The sequence below is a fragment of the Cynocephalus volans genome, chromosome 11, assembly GCF_027409185.1.
Source record: "Cynocephalus volans isolate mCynVol1 chromosome 11, mCynVol1.pri, whole genome shotgun sequence".
Classification (NCBI taxonomy): Eukaryota; Metazoa; Chordata; class Mammalia; order Dermoptera; family Cynocephalidae; genus Cynocephalus; species Cynocephalus volans.
In genome coordinates, this window is record NC_084470.1 from 97153009 (window position 1) to 97171116 (window position 18108).

General features: G+C 38.6%; 1 protein-coding gene across 4 annotated transcripts in view; it reads right to left on the reverse strand.

Annotated features, from left to right (window-relative positions):
* Positions 1-18108, reverse strand: part of TMCC1 (transmembrane and coiled-coil domain family 1) — a 201605-nt gene that overhangs the window by 55307 nt on the left and 128190 nt on the right. The window lies entirely within an intron of this gene.

An 18108-nucleotide genomic window follows, 5' to 3' on the forward strand; every position in this document is an offset into this window, starting at 1 on the left:
CAACCCTTGGCACAGTGTGGTCCGCACCACACACAGCCAGTGAGCGCACTGGCCATCCCTATATAGGATCCGAGCCCATGGCCTCGGTGCTACCAGTGCTGCACTCTCCCGAGTGAGCCATGGGGCCGGCCCTAAAATATTGTTTAATGAATGAATAAATGAGTAAGTGAATCTTTGGGATTACTTGAAGTTTAGGAGAAAAGATAAAGAAACGTTTTACTCCACTGCAGATTATATCGTATCAGCTTGCCTCTCATTTCAATCCTGAGACATTATGTTTTAAAGCATTCTGCCTTCTACTTTGGTAGTGTTAACCTGAGGCGTCAGAGGCTTGAAGACAGGTGAGACTAGAGGGAAGGTTACTAAAACATGACAGGGATGGAGCAGAGTAGTGGCAGAAGAAATACAAAAGAAAAGGCCTGGTGATTCCTCTGAAGGAGGAATGGTAGGATTTGTGGACTATACTTAGAGATGAAGAAGAAGAAGAAATGGAAGACAAGGCCCACATTTCAACCTAAGAGCATGTTGATACAATTCAAACAGGAAAGATGAAAAGCAGGGTTAGTTTTGGGAAAGAAAATTATTATTTCAAATTTAGATACTTTGAATTTCAGTAAGAGAAAAACAGTCACTCAGAAATGGTCAGAAAGAAAGTGAAGCTGAAATTTTGACCCAAAGAAAAGGATCTCCTAGAAATATTTCTATAACTAGTGTCAATAATGAATATGTCATCTAAAATGCAAAACCATATATTCACAAGCTCTTTGGCCCAGAATTTGTTTACATTAAATAGGAAGAATGTGTATAAGGGAACAACCCAGCTGAGGTCAAAGCAACTAACTTTTCTGAATCCCAAATTAGAGTTGCAAAGGACCATAAAAGATAGTGTACCCCATGATTAAGTGAAATTTATTAGAAATGTCTGAGGGAAAAAAAAAAATCGCTCAAAATTAAAATTAGGAGGCAAATTATTCACATAAGACTAAGAAAAGCAGTAAATGAGGAAGACCTCTGTTTTCAGGCCATTATTTAGAATATCAATATGGAATTGTCTCTAGCTTGTTCCTAACTTTGGCAGCCACTCAAGAAATAAATATTTTCCATCTTTCCATAAATATATTCCAATAAAATTACTTTTACCTCCTTATAATTTTATTGAATTTAATTTATAAAACATTTTAAAGTTAAAAGTGAGATGACTTGTTCAGGCTTTAGAGGGTACTACAAAATTTGTATATCACTAATCTAGAGAGTTAGAAAGGAAAAGTCCTAATTAAAATTCCTAGTAACTTGCTGTCTCGCACATTGAAAGGAAAACTTTAACAACACAAATTTGTCCACGATCAATAACAAATGTTCTTCTGTGTCTCTATCAGCAAAATTGAGATGGAGATTGGGGATATTGTTAGGAATTTCATTTATTCACTTCAATGATTAGGAACTTTGTTTCCTCTCAGGGTGTTTTATGTTGTTAATATATTAACAACAATGTTTCTGATATAATATTCTAAATATTAAGGTAATATTAATAACTCTTCCTTCCTCAAAATTTTTTCCCTCCTCCCAGCCCCCCCTTCCTTGAAATTTAACTTAAAAGAATAACTGTCTAGGACATCCTAATTCTTAAAATATATTGCAATGTAAGAGCTTTGTCTTATTTAGATGAATTAAGATTCCAATAGGCATAGACTCTCTTTTTATATCTAAATTAGAGATTTGCTAGTCAGTATACTTACTTTACTTCCTCTGTCTGCTTTCACTTTAACTGAAAATGGTGTTAAGAATAGTTGCCCTTTCCATAAATCGCATAAATGTAGTGCAGCTAAATCACATAATGTAATGACCTTTGCTTATCAGTTGAGAATACCACTGGTTTCCAATTCTGTTGATAAAAAAGAATTTTTTTTTTTTTGGCAGCTGGCCTATAATGGGAATCTGAACCCTTAACTGTGGTGTTATAACACCATCCTCTGACCAACTGAGCTAACCAGCCAGACCCTGCTGGCCAAAATTTTAATTATTATTTTCAGCTGCTTAACATCTTAAACTTTTATTAAGCATGTCATAGCCAAGGAATTAATGCAGAGGTTGAACAGGACCAGAAGGTATCCTGAAGCAAATCATCAGAGACCTTGATCCAGGATGACATTTATCCAAATTAGTCCTCTCTTCACTCATTCATTCACTCACTCAATTATGAATAATCAGTTATTATTTCCACCCATAATACCATGAAAGACAATTTTCATGATATTTAATGCACTTTCCTGATATTTCATGTACTGCTGAATTCAAGTTATCCTATGTTTTCAGAGTACCTCTGATTTACTAGTGTAGTAATTCTATGAAAAAAGAGTGAATTTAGTTTGGAATAACTGAAATCTGGAAAATCTGTTTAATACTCAAGTAATTAGAGCTTCCCTTATAAAATACTTATTTATGCACTCCTAACCTCTGGTCTGTAATGGTAATAATTAAGTGCTACGGAGATTGAAAATTTGTCTATTTTTCAAATAATTAACAGTACCTGGAAATTACCTTTGTACACCTAATTTTAACATTTATAAAACTGAATTTAAGCATTACAGTTTACTGTAAAACTCCTAGTGTTTAAGAAATTTTAGATCACCAAGGCTTTAATATCATTTATTTCTTCAGTTATTCCATGGTTCAGAGGCTCACATTTTTGCTTTGCTACACAACAAAAATTTATTTTATAACATAAATTTATACTATTCATGTAAAATAAAAAACCTAGAAATGAACATCTCTTTAGATTCCACTTGAAGTTTTCTAATATTGACCTTTATAAACTCTACTCAGAAATGTCAACAAATATGTACTGAGTTCCACTTATATTTTGGGGCTTCAGACCTTTTAACCTCAGAATACTGACACTCTTAAGTGGGAGGACAAAATAAAGTAACAACAGTAATGCATATTGCTAAGGACAGAGCAAGTCAAAGTTGAGGACAAAGTTCTATCTAGGGATAAGGTTTTCATATGGACTGTACTAATTATTAATGACTGAATGGGATTCTAGTAATGTGCCACTGTCTTTTGAGTTGTATATCCTTTTGATGTAAGGGATCCATGTTTGAAGACAAGTGAGTAGACTGTGATATTGTTCCCTGACACCCCCCAACCCCGACAGCTTTTCTGTTGAAACACAATTGATTATACATATTCGTGGGGCACAGATTTGAATATCAATACCTGTGTACAATATGTAGTGATCAAATCAGGATAATTAGTATACTTATGTTTATAAAACATAATCAAATCTCTGTGACCCTTAACCAATCTCTTGCTAACCCCTCGCCCCACCCTTTCCTACCTTTAATAACCAGTTCTCTTTTTTGTGAAAGTTCAACATATTATTGTGATTCTTTCTTTCTTTCCTTTCTATTTATTTACTTATTTGCTCCCACTTATGAGTGAGGACATGTGGTATTTCTTTTTCTACGCCTGGCTTATTTCACATATAATTTTCTCTAAGCTCTCCCATGTTGCTGCAAATGGCAGAATTTCATTCTTTTTTATGGCAGAGCAGTATTCCATTGAGTACATATACCACCTTTTCCTATTCCAGTCGTCTGATGGACATTTAAGTTGGTTCCAACTCTTGGCTATAGTAAATAGTGCTTCAATAAACACAGGAATGCAGGTATCCCTTCGACGTGATGATTTCCATTCCTTTGGGTATATACCCAGCAGTGGAATTGCTGGATTATATGGTAGGTCTATCTGTAGGTGTCTGAAGAACTTCCATACTGTTTTCCATAATGGCTGCACCAATTTACAGTCCCACCAACAGTGTAGGAGGGTTCTCCTTTCTCCATATCCTAGCCAGTGTTTGTTATTCTCTTTTTGATAATAGCCAGTCTAACTGTGGTGAGATAATATCTCAAGTTGGTTTTGATTTGCATTTCCTTGATGCTAACTGACGTTGAGCATTTTTTCATGCCTGTTGGTCGTTTGTATATCTTCCTTTTAGAAATGCCTATTCAGCTCCTTTGTCCATTTTTTAACCAGGTTACTTGTTTTCTTACTGTTAAGTGTTTGAGTTCTTTGTATATCCCGGATATTAATTACAAGTCAAATGCATAGTTTGCACATATTTTCTCCCATTGTGTAGGTTGCCTTTTTGCTCTGTTGCTTCTTTTGCTGTATAGAAGCTTTTTAGTTTGATATAATCCCATTTATTTTTTCTTTCTTCTTTTTTTTTTCTTCCTGTGCTTTGGGGTCTTATTCATAAAGTCTTTGCCCAGTCCTACATCCAGAAGTATTTCCCCTGTTTTCTTTCAGGAATTTAATAGTTTCAGGTCTTATATTTAAGACTTTACTCCATTTTGAGTTGATTTTGGTATATGGTGAGGTATGGATGGACTGTGATATTGTGAAAATATGTATTTGGTCTTCATCCCTGTCTCCTGATATACAACTCCTAAAATCCTTAGAATCTCTAAAGCGATAAGTCTTTTTGTATGCTAATGATGGCTGGTAGCCCCTAGGTAGCTTCAGGATGAGGGGTGGTCACAGGAAAGACCAAGGCAGGACTTTCAGTCCTACCCCCCAACCTACAGGGAGGGGAGAGGGGCTGAAGGTTAAGTTGATCACCAGTAGCTATGATTTAATCAATCATGTCTATGTAATGAAGCCTCCATAAAAGTTCAAGAGGCCTGGGTTCAGACAGCTTCTGGATAGCTGAACACGTGGAGATTCCTGGAGGGCGGAGTGGCCCTTCCCCCATACCCTGCCCGATACATCTCTTCATCTGTATTCTCTGTAATATTCTTTATAATAAACTAGCAAATGTTAAAATAATAATAATAATAAATTGCTTGAGTACTAAAAATATCTGCTTTCAGGTTAGAACCCTCTGCTTTTGGACTCTTGTGAGGTTTGCAAGGCAGCCATTGTATTCATGAGGAACCTGAAGCTCATGAGAAGTTGGAATTCTTTAAAGACTGAGGACTAGTAAGAAATTAAGGTAAATCTGGAGCTTAGATATTATAAACACAAGTCTACTGTTTTTATGACTGAATCATGTCTTCTCCCATGGGCAATCCTAAGTGGTTAGTCAACAACAACAAACACAACAAACTCTTATCCTGCTCACCCTAAATGCACAACACACAACTCTACTTGAAGGTAACAGGCTTTACATTACAGAGGTACCGATTACACATAGGTCAGCAATTACTGATAAAAGAAGATATTGAATCTAATGAGAAACTCTCTGTAAAGGACAGGATATTTGTAGCCCAAGTCTTTTTCATACTGATATTTCAAGAAATCTGTATTTTCAGTTGTCGAGCTCTTTCACCTGCCCGTAATCCTACCAACTGGGCCAATTGTCAAGCTCTTTTACCTACCCATAATCCTGCTGACTGGGCCAATTGTCAAGCTAGGGCTGGGTCTGGAGCTCACAGATCCCTCAAGCCCGTTGTCCAGACTGGGTCACAAACCCTTCACATGCCAGGCTGGGTCACCAGACCCCTCACACGCAGGTCTATGAGCTAGGTCCTTGGAAGCCGTAGGCTGGAGAGCATGGTGCGAGCAGCAGACGCTGGAGGCCGCCAGGTCACAGCGCTGCACATGTGCACTAACTCCACCCACACACAACTTATTTACAAATAATGCATCGCACCACCCCCAACCAGACCTAAGGCGAAGGGGCCTGATTAAATTATTCTATTTTCCCAACAATCCACCCCTTCGGGGTCCCTCGCTGTACAATCTACGCATGTTCAGAATCTTCTGCGATGTTCTCTTAGCAAGGATAAATGACTCTTACATTTACATAACATATTGTCTGTTCAGTATGCCTTAAGGCTTGTAGTTCTGTCCTTTTAACTATTAGCCACATATGTCCGGTTAGTAGTCACCATTGCTGTGATCGTCCAAGGGAATCCTGCAGTCATACTGATTGATGGGCAGTTCAACGCACGTTCAGTAGGCTAACACACCAATCACATGACTCTGGTGCAGTGCCTGCAGCCAGAACACTATGGGCAAAAATACAGAAGGGTTATTGGGACCAACAGATTATCTGAATTGCTTCTGGGATGATCCTTGTCTTACTCGACCAGACCACGCCCAGGAATTTGACTGACAGCCCAGATCATTGCACTTTGGCTGTGTTCATGGCCCACCCACATAGTTCCAAATGACTTAGCAGCATTGGAGCTGCCTGGTTAAATCTGCAAGAGAATCAGAGGTTAGTAACACATCATCAATGTAGTGAAACACTGTAATCGTGCTGGACCTAGTCCACTTGGCTAGGTCCCCAGCCACCAAACCATGACAGGTGATTGGGCTATGCAGATAATCTTGGGGCAATACTTGAAAGGTCCACTGCCTCCTTTCCCAGTTGAAGGCAAACTGATCTTGGCTATCAGCTGAGATTGGAATAGAGAAAAAAGCATTTGCAAGGTCCAATACATAATGCTAAATCGTCAGCTGATCCATCAAGTCATGAACTGAAGGCACAGCTGCATGCAAAGGAGGCACTATTTTGTTCAGTTCTCGATAATCTACAGTCATTCTCCAGGTACCATCAGGCTTTTTCACTGGCCATACCGGAGCATTAAATGGGCTATGAGCCAGACAAATAATGCCAACTTTCTCTAATTACAATATAGTGACACTTATCTCTGCAGGTCCTCCTGGTAGACGATATTGCTTTACATTAACTACACGTCTTGGCTTGGGTAACACCTGTGGGTCATGTTTAGCATATCCTCGTAACACAGGCTTTACTGTTCATATTCACAGCCGAAACTCTCTTAACTGTTGCTTGCATGTACAAACCATAAAGTACATCCATACCCAAGATGTATTCAGCTACAGGGGATATATATTCAGTATATACATGAGGCAGTAATCTTCCTATGTCCAATGGCAGTGACACAGCTTTGACCTCAATAGTATGTCCTCCATAGCCATTTATACGAACTGTGACCCCTGGAAATTTATCTGGATTGCCATATATCAGGCTACATTCTGCACCTGTATCCACCAATGCCAAAACACGCTGCTCATTTGTCCTCGACCAATATATTGCCAGTTCAACATGAGGCCTCCGGTCCTTGCCTGTCCCTAAAAGATGAGCACCTTGGCCTCCTCCCTAATCAAAATGAAACAGTTCACCTGCCTCCTCGGGAGCAACCAAAAAGTCCTTTAAATCTACTGAGCGTAGCTACCTGTTTCCAGATGTTTGGAAAACACTGTTCAGGACGCAATTGCTGCCACAAAGCAAACAAGACTGTGTTTGGCTGCCAGTCAATTTTCTTTTTATCAACCCCTGCTGCAAGCAAGTCAAGCCACATCTGCTTACGGCTAGTCTTGCTTGGTCCCCTCAGGATAAGATCCTGAGCATTTCTTGGGGGTTTGGTCTTAGCCACCTTTCAGACCCCTTTTGCTAGTCTGCTATCCTCTACTTCACCCAAGCTGGCTTCATGGTCATTACCTCATGTATAGGACGACCAATATATGGGGCCAGTATAGCCATCAGTGACCCAAAGGACGATGATGGGGCATTTTGCAGCACTAGGTCTCTCATGCTGCCTGTAAAATCTTCATTGTCCGGGCCATGGGTGTTCACATTAAACAAGGACTGCTGTATTCCCAGCTCCCAAATGATTTGGACCAACTCAGCACACATTTGCCATTTACTAACAATCTTGAGCAGTTCTCCAGCATTTGCTCACACAGTTCAGGCAGCTGCATTCACCCATTCCATCAAGGAGTGATTACCTCGCCCTTGTGCATTATCTGCTATTCTGCAGCCACTGCCTCAGGGACAGGTGTACAGTAATGGAGGCCAATTTCTCCACCTCCTCACCAGAGCACATCACACTATCCACCCCTAGGTCCCACAACCACAACAGCCAAGCAGTCAGGGTCTCCCCATGTTTCTGCCTGAACTGTCTTCCCAATTCAACCAGTTCAACCTGGGTATACAGGACATAGGTGGTGAACCGGGTCACCTGTGGATCGCTCGCTGGTTGTCTGTCCTGTCCCATAGGTTGCTCGTGTTTCAACTTCTCGTGCACAACAGGTCGTGCCTGGAGATGCACAGTCTCCCCCAACTCACCCCTGGGTTGTTCGTCTTCCCTGGTGTGAGAAGCAGCAGTGGCCAATTGCTGCACGTCATCCTCCAGGATAATCATCTTTGCTTCCAACAACTCTGCTTTCTGCTGCAAATTTCCATCAGTTTGCAGTATAGTTAACAGCAGCCAGGCTCCGGTCAGCAGAAAAGTGGCCACCGGGCACCACATGCTCAAGGATAGCCACATTTCCTCCCCTTCCCAAGGGGTTTTCCATTGTAATGCTTGGTCTATGCTGCCTTGCAGTACAGTGTGCAATGACCAGATCCCAGTCAACAGGAAGGTGGCCATAGGGCAGAGCATATTCAAAAGTAGCCAAATTTCCTCCTCCTTCCAAGGGCTTTTGGCTCCTGTACCTGCTCAGAATCCTGTGGCAGACTACAATTGTCAAGCTCTTTTGCCTGCCCATAATCCTGCTGCGACTGGGCCAACTGTTGAGCTCTTTTCCCTGTCTGTAATCCTGCTGACTGGGCCAATTGTCGAGCTAGGGCTGGGTCTGGAGCTCACAGACCCCTCAAGCCCGTTGTCCAGACTGGGTCACAAACCCTTCACACGCCAGGCTGGGTCACCAGACCCCTCACATGCAGGTCTATGAGCTAGGTAACTGGAAAACAGGTCCTTGGAAGCCGTAGGTTGGAGAGCATGGTTGTGCACGGCAGACGCCCAAGGCAGTCAATGCCAGCCTGGTCACAGTGCTGTGCATGCACACTAACTCCACCCACACACAACTTATTTACAAAGAATGTGCTGCACCACCCCCAACCAAACCAAAGGCGGGAGGGCCTGATTAAATTATTCTATTTTTCCAACATCGGTCATGTTCCATTTTATACCTATGCCTAGTTCCAGGCACAGAGACTGAAGCACTTAAGAATCACATGAAGGTCTACTCCCCCAACCCCAAGAAAAGAATCATATGAGGGTACCTCAAAAAGTTCATGAAAAAGTAGAATTACAAATATAAACCTTTCCACAAACTTTTTTAAGATCCCTTATGCTACTTATAATAACCATGCAGCCTATGTCCAAATTTTATTTAATTCTCACACATTTGTAAGAAATTAATCAATTTTGACAAATACAATGTACATGAACTTCATCATTTTAAAGTACACATATACATCTATGGTAACACCCATTTCACTGTATGTTTTTACTAATTTCAAATAACAATTTATTAATTGGTAGGACTAGAGATTAATCTCATATAATAAATGAAGATATGCTACTCCCACTTAAGAGAGTTCATGTTTCTGTAAAATAATATACAAATTAAAGATTTACATATGCTATAATATTTATTACATTGAACTTTAAAATGGCTATTTAAATGAATCCTAGGTTGAAGGCTTTTAAAAGCAAATAATCACCCTACCCCAATTTATAAGGCTTTTGTTTAAATCCAGATTTTCCTATACACTAGTTGTTCTCCTTTAAGTAAAATCTCTCATTTACCTTCTATAAGTAGTTTGTAACTCAATAATAATAATCAGATAAGAGATTACTTTTTAAATAAAAGACAGAGTATAAGCAAAGTTTGAGATCTAAATCTCTATTTAAGAGCCATAGGAAAACGTATTATTTTATATTAAAAACCAATCTATACATGTCTGTACATGTACAAGGGTACTTCAAAAAGTTCATGGAAAGATTTGTGTTATTTTAAATTCTACTCTTCCAGGAACTTTTTGAAGTACCCTTGTATATTCATATACACGACATCCATCTGAACATCCTAAAATCTAAAGATGTTGAGAGGTTATCTGGTGAAACAGCCTTACTTTACAAATGAGAAACAAAAGCATGTTAACTGAATTCCCCAAGTCACTATCTAGTTGTGGTAGGACTGGGACTAGAAGCCAGGTGGCTCGAGCCTCATCTCTGGCCAATATTACTCCTTATTTTAGAGACAACTTAGGTCCTAGTGACAATGCAATCCAGAGCTCTTGCCTCCAAGGTGAAAATGTTCATTCTGAACCACAACCCCCTGGGTCAGTGAAAACCAGTATTTTTGCCTTACTCTAATCCTGCTTTCATGCCTGAAACAAAGTAATTGAGTATATTTCTTTAGACTTTCTCATTGTTTGAGGTACCAACAGCTGTCACCTGGATGTCCTGTACTCTGTCTGTTTTATGCTCTCTTCCCTCATCCAGCTCCAAAACTCAGAGGTAATCTGGCATATAATTAATTCAGTGGAGAATAACAGTGAATCAAACGATGCAAGCAATTAATCACAGCGCGCACAAGGGAAACATAAGATAAACAGGCAAAAACTGGATTTTTTCATTAAATAATGTATGATACTTGATATGTATGATAAAATGTTTGCATGATAAATGCAAATGCAATGGTGTAAAATGTAAAGGCAGCATTAGTTTAGGAAATATGTAATAAAAGTTCTGTCTTCCTCTGCTTTCTCAAATTTTGTGACCTAGTTCTGTTTTTCAAAAATGAAAATGGAGCTTTTAGAAATTAACAGAATCATCTGAAGATGCAGTTATAGTGAAATTCCTCTAGACCACCTACTTCCCCATTTCATTCTCATATACTAATCCTTGAAGTCTTTACTTCTTAAAGATTTGTTGGTTTTTTTTTTTTTATTTGTCGTGACCGGCACTCAGCCAGTGAGTGCACCGGTCATTCCTATATAGGATCCGAACCCGCGGCGGGAGCGTTGCCGCGCTCCCAGCGCAGCACTCTACCGAGTGCGCCACGGGCTCGGCCCAAAGATTTGTTTTTTAATCAACAGCTTTCTACTATTGCCCATTCTCTTCCTAACAGCTCTTGTGTGAGAAGCATCTCAGAGCATTCCATCCTTCATACTGAACACCCCTATCTCCAATGACAGCTATTAATGGAATAAACAAAAAGCCTTTATTTCTAGGAAAAAATTTTTTAAAGGATTTCCTGTGAACCCACCTAATACTTGTAAAATAGAACAAAAAGGCACAGTTCCTCAATAACGGAGAAGGCAGAACCACCTTTGGGAGGAGAGGGATTTGGGAATGTCACACATGTTCGTCACTGAATTTCAACTGAGTATCAAAAGAAAATCTTCCCATTTAAAATTACAAACAATTCTATAATTTATTTGCATTTATCTTGGTGAACTTCTGTGAGTATATCGATAATGTAAATTCCTGGCAGTGTATCAGAGAGTATATACATTTTGCACTTTGATAAAGATTGTCAAGTTACTCCTCCAAAAGATTACAGCAATTTACACGACCAGCAATGTAGGGGCACAACTATGCCAGCTCTAGTTATCAAATGTTTTTGATAGTCTGAGTCTATTTTGATTAGCCTGATCATTAAAATGAGATCTTGTTCTCACTTGTCATGTGCATTCCTTTAATTATGGGTAAACTTGACCATCTTTGATATGTAATCCAACCATACCTATTTCCTTTTCTGTCAGCATCTTTTGACCCCCTGAAGTTGCAATCAGGACATAATTAAAAGGTGCCTAGATTTTTCAAACAGGTAATTTGCATGAGGAACTAAGGGTGGGGGTGTGTGTGTCAACTTTAATTAGGCTTCTATACTCCCCAGAAATGATTCCCTACAAAATTTTCCTCAGAAGTTTCTTTTCTTTTCTTTCTTTCTTTCTTTTTCTTTTTTTTAAAGATGACTGGTAAGTTATAGTCAAATTGGTAAAACTCAAAGACAAAGAGAGAATCTTAAAAGCTGCAAGAGAGAAGCGTCAAATCACCTATAAGGGAGCCCCAATCAGGCTAACATCAGACTTTTCAACACAAACCCTAAAAGCCAGAAAGGAATGGGATGATATATTCAAAATACTAAAAGACAGAGATTGCCAGCCAAGAATACTCTACCCTGGAAGGCTATCCTTCCGAAATGAAGGGCAAACAGTATATTTCTCAGACAAACAAAAACTGCGGGAGTTCACCACCACATGACCACCCTTACAAGAAATTCTCAAGGGAGTACTGGGTTTGGTTCCTGAAAAATAACTACCACTGCCAGAAAAACCCAAGAAAAATCTAAACCCACTAGTATAATAAAAATGGCATTCATGAAGAGAAAACAAACAAACAAAAACGCTATCTACAACCTAAGGAACCAACAAACACAGAAAACAAACAGTAAATCAGAAAGCAAGGAACAAAAGACACCTAAGAAAACCAAACAACAATCAACAAAATGCTAGGAATAAATCAATACTATTCAATAACAACTCTTAATGTAAACGGCTTAAATTCCCCAATCAAAAGACACAGACTGGCTGACTGGATTAAAAGGGAGGACCCAACTATATGCTGCCTTCAAGAGACCCACCTCACCCATAAAGACTCACATAGACTAAGACTGAAAGGATGGAAAAAGATTTACCATGCAAACAGAAAAGAAAAACGAGCTGGAGTAGCTATTCTTATATCTGACAAAGTAGACTTTAAACTAAAAACGATAAAAAGAGACAATGAGGGACACTACGTAATGATAAAAGGACTGATCCATCAAGAAGACATAACAATCATAAATATGTACGCACCCAATGTTGGAACAGCCAGATTTATAAAACAAACTCTATTAGACCTAAAGAAGGAAATAGACACTAATACCATAATAGCAGGGGATCTGAACACCACACTGTCAATATTGGACAGATCATCTAGTTCTCTATAATGAGAACTACAAACCACTGCTGAGAGAAATCAGAGAGGATACAAGAAGATGGAAAGATATCCCATGCTCTTGGATTGGAAGAATCAACATAGTGAAAATGTCCATACTACGCAAAGTGATATACAAATTTAATGCAATCCCCATCTAAATTCCAATGACATTTTTCTCAGAAATGGAAAGAACTATCCAGACATTTATATGGAATAACAAAAGACCACGCATAGCCAAAGCAACACTGAACAAAAAACATAAAGCTGGAGGCATAACACTACCTGACTTTAAACTATACTACAAAGTTATAATAACCAAAACAGTATGGTACTGGCATAAAAACAGACACACTGATCAATGGAATAGAATAGAGAACCCAGAAATCAACCCACACACCTACAGCCATCTGATCTTTGACAAAGGCACCAAGCCTATACACTGGGGAAGAGACTGCCTCTTTAGCAAATGGTGCTGGGAGAACTGGATATCCATATGCAGGAGAATGAAACTAGACCCATACCTTTCACCATACACTAAAGTCAACTCAAAGTGGATTAAAGAATTAAATATACACCCTGAAACAATAAAACTTCTTAAAGAAAACATAGGAGAGACACTTCAGGAAACAGGACTGGACACAGACTTCATGAATACGACCCCAAAAAGCACAGGCAACCAAAGGAAAAATAAACAAATGGGATTATATCAAACTAAAGAGCTTCTGCACAGCAAAAGAAACAATTAACAGAGTTAAAAGACAACCAACAGAGTGGGAGAAAATATTTGCAAAATATACATCTGACAAAGGATTAATATCCAGAATATACAAGGAACTCAAACAACTTTACAAGAAAAATACAAGCAACCCAATTAAAAAATGGGCAAAAGAGCTAAGTAGGCATTTCTCTAAGGAAGATATACAAATGGCCAACAGACATATGAAAAAATGCTCAACATCACTCAGCATCCGGGAAATGCAAATCAAAACCACACTGAGATACCATCTCACCCCAGTGAGGATGGCTAAAACCCAAAAGAGTCTGAACAATAAATGCTGGCGAGGTTGCAGAGAAAAAGGAACTCTCATACATTGTTGGTGGGACTGCAAAATGGTGCAGCCTCTATGGAAAATGGTATGGAGGTTCCTCAAACAATTGCAGATAGATCTACCATACGACCCAGCTATCCCACTGCTGGGAATATACCCAGAGGAATGGAAATCATCAAGTCGAAGGTATACCTGTTCCCCAATGTTCATCGCAGCACTCTTTACAATAGCCAAGAGTTGGAACCAGCCCAAATGTCCATCATCGGATGAGTGGATATGGAAAATGTGGTATATCTACACAATGGAATACTACTCAGCTATAAAAACGAATGAAATACTGCCATTTGCAACAACACGGATGGACCTTGAGAGAATTATATTAAGTGAAACAAGTCAGGCACAGAAAGAGAAATACCACATGTTCTCACTTATTGGTGGGAGCTAAAAATAAATAAATAAATTCACACACACACACACACACACACACACACACACAAAACCAGGGTGTGGGGGAAGAAGACATAACAACCACAATTACTTGAAGTTGATACGAGAAGCAAACAGAAAGGACATTGTCGGGAGGGAGGGGGGAGAGGGAGGAGGGAGGGAGGTATCGGTAATGGGCCACAATAATCAACCACATTGTATATCGATAAAATAAAATTAAGAAAAAATAAATTAATTAATTAAAAAACAATAAATGAAAAAGATTAGGGCAATAGATACCCAATCAGAAAATAAATAAATAAATAAATAAAAATAAAATAGAAATAAAAAATAAAGATGACCGGTATGGGGATCTTAACCCTTGACTTGGTGTTGTCAGCACCACGCTCTCCCAAGTGAGCTATCCGGCCATCCCTATATAGGGATCCAAACTTGTGGCCTTGGTGTTATCAGCACCACACACTCCCAAGTCAGCCACGGGCCGGCCCTCCCTCACAAGTTTCTACTGAACATAAAATATTTTCTTCCACCCAAGGATCGACCTAAGTAATCTCTGTTGTCTACTTATCCTCAGACTTCAACCAACCACTACACTTTTCATTAAGAGCAAATGAAAATTAAAGAACACATTTTAATCATATTTCCTGGGTTTATACAACTCAAATTGTCCTACTTATTTAACTGAAAATTAATACCAGATGGTTCAGCAAACCGATTTTAAAGTCAAAGTTAGGCTCCTAAGTATATCTGATCAAGAGAGGACTCACAGTACTCTTAAGTACTGAAGATTCACAAGCAGTTTACACATACACACCACCCATGTACTTCTTGCCCACTCTTTCTTCCTTCTTCCTCGCCCTCTCTCCTTCCCGCCAAATAGCTGACTCATAGACTTTTGAGCAAATAAACAGTTGTTTTAAGGCATTAAATTTTGGGATGGTTGGTTACAAGGCAATAGATAACTAAGAGGCTCTATTACATCTTTAACATCCCAATTCCTACCACTCTACCCTCCCTTATTCTTCATGTTCTAGTCATACTAAACACTTTCCTATTCCTTGTTCTAGCTGTATTCTCTGCTTCAAACGTTCATTCTTCAGCCAAATGGCTAACCTGCTCACTCTTCCAAATCTTTCTTCAAATGTCTTTTTTATTTTATGTTTTAAGTTTTAAAATTTTTTATTCTTTTGGCAACTGTCCAGTATGGGGATCTGAACCCTTGGTTTGGTGTTATCAACACTGCGCTTTAACCAACTGGCTAGCCCAAATGTCTCTTTTTAAATGAGGTTCACACTTACTTTCCTATTAAAACCGGCAGTCTACCCCTAACCCCCAGCACTTCCAATCCCCGTTACCCTGCTTTATTGCTTTTATAGCCCCCTCACTTTCTAACACACTCCATAAATACTTATTAGCTTTATATTTGTTGTCATCTTTCCCAACTAGAATGTAAGCTACAGGAAAGCAGAGGATTTGTCTGTTTTGTTCACCAATATATCCCAAGTCCATCCCAAACCTTAAACCCTGGCACATAGCACATACTCAGTAACTGTTGAATGAACAAATAATTGTTTTATAACACTCTCCATTTCAGATAGGAGAAGTTCTACACAGAACTGACATATAATAATTTCTCATATGGATTAAAACAATCTATGACAAATGTTTTTAAGTCAGAGTTCCTGACCTTTTTTCCCCTCCAGCAGTCTTAAGGGACATAATACATTCTCATCAGCTCACTTATTTTATTTTATTTTATTATTATTATTTTTTAAAAGACAACCGGTAAGGGGATCTTAACCCTTGACTTGGTGTTGTCAGCACCACGCCCTCCCAAGTGAGCCACGGGCCAGCCCTAGTTCACTAATTTTAAACAGGAGAAGGAAGGCATTTTGACCACTGAGAATAGAGAAACACTGCAACTTTAAACAGTCCCCTCCTCTCCCAGTTTTGTATACTTTCCATCCACCATTCAAATCACTACTCTAGCGATTTCTTTTGAGCAGTATTCAATTAAAAAGAAATTCTACTGTTACAAAATAATGTGGGCAGATCACTCACTGCCTTGTTCTTATGGGATCTGATCTTTATGTGGCACTAAGAGACCTATGGAAAGATGAGATTTCGGTCAAGTAGCAGTTTGAAAGTTTAGATGTGAGGGGAGTTTTATTATATCTTTCAAAAGTTTACTGTTAATACAGTGACGGTGCAATGTAGACAATGCCCATTTAAAAGACACAGCACCCATATACGACCATGGAATTCCACATAAATGTTCTAATTTGCCACTGTAAATTCTGGGCATTTATATAGAAAACCCAGGCAATATCAACATTGTCAAGGAACTGTCTGGAATGTTTACATTACAAGAATGACTTTAACAAAAACATACAGACGTGTGGCATTGCAGGGTTACTGAGAAAGAAAATGGGAAATTATTCATCTTTAGAACTAGTCAACACCTGGAAATATTATCATTTTATATATTAAAATATAGATATGAATTCAACAAATGTAGAGTAGGTTCTTTAGTGTCCCACTTTTCTAAAGCTTTCCATTTATTTCCTAGAGTCAGCTACATCTTCCTCTCTCGAGTCTTCCTTCAAAAGGTAATTCTGTAAGTTAGAATGAACTCTTCATAAAGCACGCTGCCATCTCATGCAAAGAGGTCATATATGAACCCCAATCTATAGCAGTTTAATGTACCCAGACAGTGATGTTAAAAATTTCAGATGCTGTGGTCAAGTACATCATTTCTGAACATTTTAATCATGGTTTCAATGAGACTATTTTAGTTTACCAGAGTCAATGAAGAGTTCAAATAAGAGAGAGAACATGAGTAGGTAAGCAAAGAAACAGTTTAATCTACAATCATTCATTCAGGTACTTTTTTTTTTTTTAAAGCAAATTTTCTTTACTGTTATGAGTTAATGCAATCACTGGGTAAAATTAAGTTGACTAAAGATGTTTATATTTTATGTTTCCCTTTCCCTTCCCCCCCACCTGACAGTCAATAATGGAGAAAAAGGAGTTAACTTTGGTTTCACTATTAGTCTTTGCTCCCTACCCTTTTAGGGATCTCCTAGTGAATTCTTTCCGTCTGACCACCCAATTTACTCTGGGCTAGCATCCTTAATAAAACATAGATTATTAAACTGACCTTTTATAACCTCAGAACAAACAGAGATGTGGCAAGGTTTTTAAATCCAAGATACAGAACAAACAACAGGAAAAGAAGGTACAGACTAGAGGCACAAATCTGTTAACAAAGCTGGCATTTAAATTATCAACTATACAGCATAAGAGTAATTCAATATCAAATTTCAGAGTGAAAAATCTGTTTGGATCTTATAAATCCACCTGCTCAACAGCAAACAATATTAATGCACACTAATTTTAGAATCAGGCAAAAGTATAAAGAATCATCTTTCCTTTAGCACGTATCTCTTAGAAAATATTTATGTATTATTTATAAAACCAAACTCAAAAAAATCATGGTTCAAATCAAGCTATAGGCTAAGTTTTCTACTCAAGACTATGGATGAAATGTGAAAATGGTGGTTGTGTTGCATAAAGCTGGATCATCTTCCCATCCAGTTGTATTTCAGGGATTTGTTCTGCTGATCTGGAGACACAAATTAGCACTGAGATGTGTGTGTACTCCTTTACAATTCAGAACATCATCAAGTCCCTGGGAAAAATACTTTGAAAACACATAGCTGAGTAATAAGCTTTTTTTCTTAATGTGAGAAATATTTCAAATGGCTCTAACCCAAATTCCTATTTGTTATAAATGCCTGGCATCTTCAAATTTAACCCAAGCTTTTCCCAAGCTGCCAAAGGCAAACAAACATTGTTGT